Source organism: Petromyzon marinus, chromosome 1 (genome assembly GCF_048934315.1).
Source record: "Petromyzon marinus isolate PM22_M1 ecotype Great Lakes invasive population chromosome 1, UKy_Petmar_22M1.pri1.0, whole genome shotgun sequence".
In the NCBI taxonomy this organism is placed as follows: domain Eukaryota; kingdom Metazoa; phylum Chordata; class Hyperoartia; order Petromyzontiformes; family Petromyzontidae; genus Petromyzon; species Petromyzon marinus.
The window spans coordinates 13,200,392-13,207,649 of NC_133667.1; positions in this window are offsets into that span (position 1 = coordinate 13,200,392).

The window sequence follows — 7,258 nt, forward strand, 5'->3', positions numbered from 1 at the left end:
TAAAACAATTAAATTATCACGGCGTTTCGACTGCAACACAAGCAATCATCATCAGATGTGAAAACCACAATAAAATTTTAATAACCGCCACTTTTTTCAAATTTTCTTGTTGTGGTTTTCACACCTGATGATGATTGCTGCTTGTGTTGCAGTCGAAACGTCGTGAGAATTTTATTGTTTTATATTTTTACTATTTTATTGTTTCCCTTCTACGTGGTTACTTTACCGAAAGAACCAAGAGAAATGTGACGTCACGTCAAAATGCGCAACTTCAAATAAATAAAGACAACACGTTCTACTTTATTAAATAGACTTTTTAATAAATGTTTTCTCCTACAACATCAGAGTGCAGCGCCACATTAAATACGCACTACAATGACAATAGTTTAAAGCGATTTGAAGCATGTTTTTTTTTTGGGGGGGGGGCAGAGCTTTGTGACGTCATATTTGAGAGAGGGGGGGTCTGACTTTTTGTGACGCCGTGTGACTATGGGGGTGGGGGTCAAAAATCGCGTGCCGTCTTGTTATTCCACTGCTGGATGAGGGGGTTCGCCACGCAGCCGCAGATTGCGGGTGTATCTTGGGCCACGCATCATCGCCACGCTCGTCGATGTGGGTGGGTGGGTGAAGGCGGAGAAGCATGGAAGTTCAGTTCAACAGTTGATGTTGCTGTGCTGCACTGGCGGGCTATAACAATGCTGCTGAAATGATGCACTTTACCGATTTAAGGCCGTGAAGATGATGTGTAAGAAATGTTTTTTTTTAATATATATGATACGGAGACGGAAATGCGAATGGGGGTATATGGTGTTACTCTTTGTTTTTTTTCTTTGGTAAAGTCACCTATAAATAAGAAATAATAAAATAACATAATAGCGTACGACGTTTCGGTTGCAACATAAGCAGCCATCATCAGATACAGAAGAGCTAAATTTACGAGAGAGGGGAAACATTACCCCAGATGTATATACAGACACCCAAGTAGGGGGGAACTAACACAGATACAAAAGGGGACACAGAGAGAGAAGCACACCAAAACAAACAGGGTTTAGCAAAATTTGGAAACCATATAAAGCAACACAGACGGTCGGTCAAAACAATTAACGCATAGTCTGGTTGATTACGCTATTTCAAAGATTGCTAAATTGCAAGTTAAGTATGAAATTTAAAATACAGACTGCACACACACACACATAGACATCCAAGTAGAGCGAACCAGCACAGAGACAAGCACAGAGTGAAGTCGCCTTAAATAGGCAGAGAAGGTAAGGCTGAGAGACAATGGGACAAATTAGCAAGAGGTATGCATGGAGCAAAGGGGACGCGGCAGCACACACTCGGAAACACCAAGGCCCACACACAGGCAGAGACAGCACAGAGACACAAATCCAAGCCAAAACAGAAAGGCAGACACACAAGCAGAGACAACACAAAGACACAGACCTCATACCTCCCCGTAGAGGTGGTTCAGACTTGATTCGAAGCTTTCGTGACTGCAGGAATGACTGCAGTCACGAAAGTATATGGTGTGCTTATTTATTTTGATATTTTATATTCTCCAAGACGACCCGAATTATTTTCGGTTGTACACCGGCAGGAAACAGCTCCACATGTAAAATTTACAAAGGGCTGTAGCATTACACTTACTCATTCATTCTGGCCACAACCTGATACCAACATTGAGCGATAAAAAAACCCCTATATAATCTGTTTAATACGTAGGTTTTCGCGATCAATATTATTCTCAAAAGTTTTTTTGGGTTAGATCACGCAAATATCAGTGCTGTTAACCCACCACCACCACCACAGCCAATTAAGACGTTACATACACAAAACGTACCAATGAATTTTACTTCAGCACACCGATGTCGAAGAGTAAACGGACATTTACAACTTTAGTACGATGTTTCAATGGCGATTACAACCGGCTTCATCGGGCGATTTGCCCAAATTGTGAATAAGTCTTCCCGTTTCCAGTCTTAAGTCAGGCACTTCCAAATACGGCCTTCAGCGTTACCAGCTGTTTGGTCGCGGGCTCTTGCAGCCGTGTGACCTCAAGACACACACACACCTGCGCAAGCACACGGACGAGAAGCCGTATAGCTGCAACGTGTGTGGCCAGACCTTCAGGTCGCTTCCACTTGCTTCAGATGTTGTTTTCCCCGCTTCAAATAAAAGGTGCATCGTGTTGAAAAGTAAAACATTGGACAGAGCCTCTATCGAGCTGCACAGGGCTCGCAAATCAGTTTGGCCACCGTTGAGCCAACACGTTTAACGCATATTATAGATGAGCAACAAGTATGACCATTAGACACAGGTAAAGGTGGAAGTTTTAATAGTATTTTCTATATTTTTTATGCATTTCCATGGAGCATTGTGGATAAAGCAGGATTAACTCAATTGTGTTCACAAGTAAAACGCGTTTTAGTCGATCAGCCTATTAGTTATCCAGAAAAATATTATCAAGCAGCATTTGTTAAAGCAAGCAAACTGGACCAGTTTAAATATTGTGGGTCTCATCAGCAGTTAGGCTGGTTTAAACAAATGCTGCTGAATTACCGGATGTTATTAGCTAAGAGCATTCCAAATAAAAATGGGACCCCGTTTAATGCACAAAATCAAAGCGATACACAAACTCATGCGTTGCTGTGGATAATTTTTGGGTAACAGCATATATAATCATAACTCCATTTTTCTTGGTTCTTTCGGTAAAGTCGCGTAGAAGGGAAACAGTAAAATAATCAACTCAAGCACGTACACCAAGCTCTTAAGGCTAATGGTTATTCCGATGACACAATCCGCAAAGCTATCACTCCAACCATGAAGAAGGACCCTCTTTAGGAGCCTTTCAAAACGATCACTTTACCCTACATTGTAGGGATCACAAAAAAGTTCTCCAAAATCTTGAATAAACACAAGATCCAGGTCCGATTCAACACATTACATAAAATCCGTGATCTGGTTGCGTCTGTAAAAGATGTGATTCCGGACATACAGTACCCTGGCGTCTACAAACTAAGTTGCCTCTGTGGTAGTAGTTACATTGGAGAAACCAAACGGCATGTCTCGGACCGCATTCGTGAACACAAAGCAGACCTGAAACACGGTAGGACCAACACCTCGGCCGTGGCAGATCATTTATAATTCAGTAGGTTCACATGACATTGACTTCTCCTAGACAGAGGTTCTTTGCAATCATCTGGCTACCATGAGAGATTCGTTCATGAGGCTATCCACATATACAAACAAAGACAATTTCAACCGAGAAGATGGATTCTGGCTTAGCAATCATTGGAAGGATTTGATAAACCATTTTGGGACTTAATTGATTGATCACGCTTACGCTGGCTTTCAGACCGCATCCATTATTTTCGTCTCCCCCCTCCTAGTTTCCGAACATAGATGGACTCATCCATCAGAATAAACTGTCAACTCGCTCTCCGTGGTGCTAACGTTAAAAAACCGCCATTTTTTTTCAAAATTTCTTTTTGTGGTTTTCACACCTGATGATGATTGCTTGTGTTGCAGTTGAAACGTCGTGACAATTTTATTGTTTTATATTTTTATTATTTTATTGTTTCCCTTCTACGTGACTTTACCGAAAGAACCAAGAATATGAATCCCTGCAGTCACTAAAACTTTAAATCAAAACATAACTTCATTGTTTCCACGTTAAAATATTCTTTATTTTATATTTTAAAAAGGCCTTAAAACCGAGCTCCATGACACACCAGACAAACATTTTATTGGCCCTGATGTGAAAGAAAGAGGGGTTCATGAAGGGTCAGCATTAGTTGTCCAAGGAAGGAAAAATACCACTAGTTGGTAACTGAAAGTTGGCTTCTATGAAAGAAGACAACAAGAGAACGTTTAATTCGGCGAGGGGTGGGGGGAAAGGGCAAACGAGCATGGGTGCGGGTGGAAGCACCACGGGTAAATCGTTGTACCAACTAATTCTAGCAGAAAAAAACAGTAATGAATTCTGTCCATTGTAACAGAGGTGTCCATAGAATTTTCTAAGCACATCCCACCATTGGGACCACCAGCCGAATAGAGCCGTTTTGCAAAACCTTGAACGGTTTGGAAAGTGAAACCTCAAAAGAGGATGCGCATTAGGGAAGCTGCAAATTATGAATTTTCAGCACAACCAGTGCGATTAATTCACGCCAGTTAAACAAAAATATGGGTCTCCATTGTGTGCCACTGCCTGTAACCCACCAAGAAAAGTTCTGGTTACTTATGACAACTTTGCAGTGCATTTACTTAGCTCAAAATTATTATTCGAAAAAAACATTCATTCATCAAATGTACTTCAGACCAAAAACAATACATACTGCTGCCACAGATGACAAAAGTCAGTCCTATTGAACAATATTTTTTTAAACACATGTAAAGTTTTGCTGTTGCAGCAGCAGAAGATTAGATGCTAGTGACATGAGACCACTGTTAGGAGGGGGGGGGGGGGATGCTGACAACACACAAACGGACAACGATCACAAACTATGTACAATGCTTGCCACCGCTGGAATTCCCAACGGACTATGTAGTGTCACGTGCCTGAGCCTATGGGGGGAAATGCAGAAGTTGCATTTCCCAGGAAACAACGTCAGGTTTTCTCGCAGACCCAATTAGGGGTGGTTTTGAACACCTTCGGCATAAATAACAAGATGATGCTTTTACATATATACGTGATTTTTTTTATGCTGGTAAATGCAGAATGATGCTTAAATGTGTTCTTTTGGTTTAAAACAACTTGGCGAATTCACTGGTCGAGAATTTGGAAACCGGCTCGGCAGAACCTGGAAGTTGATCGATGGAAGTGAGAAACGTTGAATCCAAAATCAGTTTAAGATGAGAACGATGCTGTGATCATCATGGTTGACACTTTTGGGAGGAATGGCCCTTTTCCATCGCCGAGATAAAGATGGGATGGACATTGTTTTCCCTTCAGATATAACAATGTGCAAGTTGTAAATGAATAATCTGAGTCTCCTTGCACCACTAAATTAATGCAACCCGTCATTCAGAAATTCAGCTACAAAATCAACATTTAAGGCATGTAAAAAATACCACTTTGGGAGAAATAATGGTGCCAAAGTAATGAAAATCTTTGAATGTAGAAGTCAGAATTCCTCACATTCACACATCCTAAATGGAAAAGACAGGTTAAATAGAGAAACTATTCTTAAACTTAGAACAAAATTTGACGAGAGAAGAATTGAAAGTATTAAATGCTGCAAAAACAAGGACGAAAAACCATGCACATACGTGGACTCTCTCACACTTTCCCAAAAGCGTTTGTCTCGAGAAAATTTTAGTTTTTCTCACACAAAGCACGAGCAGGGTTAAGGAAACATCACATAAACTGTTCAGGTCAGCGGGCTTTTTGACCAGGCAATTTCCCTTGGAGAGGAGACACTTTGCTCGATATTCGGGCGTACATAGGCAAGAATAATGAGAGGATGGCAGTGAGGGCAGAGAAAGCACCGGGGAGAGTCTGTACGGAACGGAGACAGGGCGATGAAATCAGCCCCGTTCGCAGGCGCTCAGTCGATCGGTCACTGCATTTGCTGAACCGGGAGAGATTACAGCAATCTAGATTTGAAGTTTTCGTGACTGCAGGGGATCCATAGTCTTTGGTTCTTTGGGTAAAGTCACGTGGGTTGAAAATAAAATAGATTAAATCACGACGTTTAGAGCGCAGCACAAGCGGTCCGTCATCAGGTGGGACAACCAACAGGAAGAAACAAACTGCTGAAGTGGGCGAATCGGAGTTGCAGAGAGTTCCGCTTCAGCAATTTGTTTCTTGCTGTGGTTGTCCCAACACGATGACGGACCGCTTGCGTTGCTCCCGAAACGTGATTTAATTCGTTTTATACCTACGTGACTTTACCGAAAGATTACAGCAACTTGGGAAGGCCTTCGTTGCAGCAGTGGACAGATCAGGGCTGAAGACACACACACACAAAACACATACAACGCACAAATTAGTAAATATAATGTAGTACACAATAAATGCACGCGCGCAAACGTCACGCGAGTAATTAAATAAATACAGTAAAACCTTGGATTGCGAGTAACTTGGTCTATGAGTGTTTTGCAAGACGAGCACATTTTTTAAATAAATATTAATTTGATAAACGAGCGAGGTCTTGCAATACGAGCAGTACGTACACGCTTTGTACTGCCGAGCGTCACGTGATCACAACTGATGTACGAGTGCTTTGATGTACGAGTGCTTTGGATTACAAAACACGTTTCCAGAACGAATTATGCTCGCAATCCAAGGTTTTACTGTGTACAGTACATGCATACACATACCTATACAAACGCAAATCAATATAAAAAAACAAATGTATACATACGCAATAGAGTATGCAATAATTAATAAATATATACACAGTATAATATGCACACAAGAGCAGGGGGAAACATAAACACGTAGGGTTTCATGGACGTACATAAAGCAGTGTTTTAGTACTCGATGTTCAACCTTGTTTTCATGGTTGGTCACCAACACTCTCCAATTCATCGCAATTGTATGTACGTTTAACTTCTTTTGCATCATACGGAGCCAACCGTGCTAATCGGACGTGCAGAGGATTCCATCCGGTGCCGGGACCCAAAACCGAAACATTAAATTAATTTACTATAGATATAGGGTGGCCCGATCTGTATAACCAAGCGATTTAAGGACAGTTACTACATGGCAACATGTGCGATTGCGAGTGACATCAAACAAGCTACAATGACCAACAATGGCAACTCGCACAACGAGCCATCGAAAGCAGAATATGTATTCAACTACCTCGAACAACAAAGATCCCCTGTGTAGCCTTAACAGACTGTTGGGGCGAGTGCTGTTAGCACCTATAAAGGTCGGCTCTCCCCTAGGCCGAGCCGGCCTAGGGGAGAGGCCGAGCCGGCCTAGGGGAGGCCCAGGACCCGGTTCAGATATAATCGTCACTGGTGCTGGCCGTACGTGGGAATCGAACTCGGGACGCCGAGTTCATAGCGCAGCGCGCTCACCGCTACACCACCGCTCCACTTACACACACACTCCACACTCGCAGCCTACGTTAATTTTTCGTCTCCCCCCTCCTCTTTTCCGAACATAGATGGACTCGTCCATCTAAACAAACTGTCAAATCGCTATCCGTGGTGCTAACGTTTAAAAATAAATAAATACAAACCGCCACTTCTTTCAAATGTTCTTGCCGTTGTTTTTCACACCTGATGATGACTGCTTGTGTTGCAG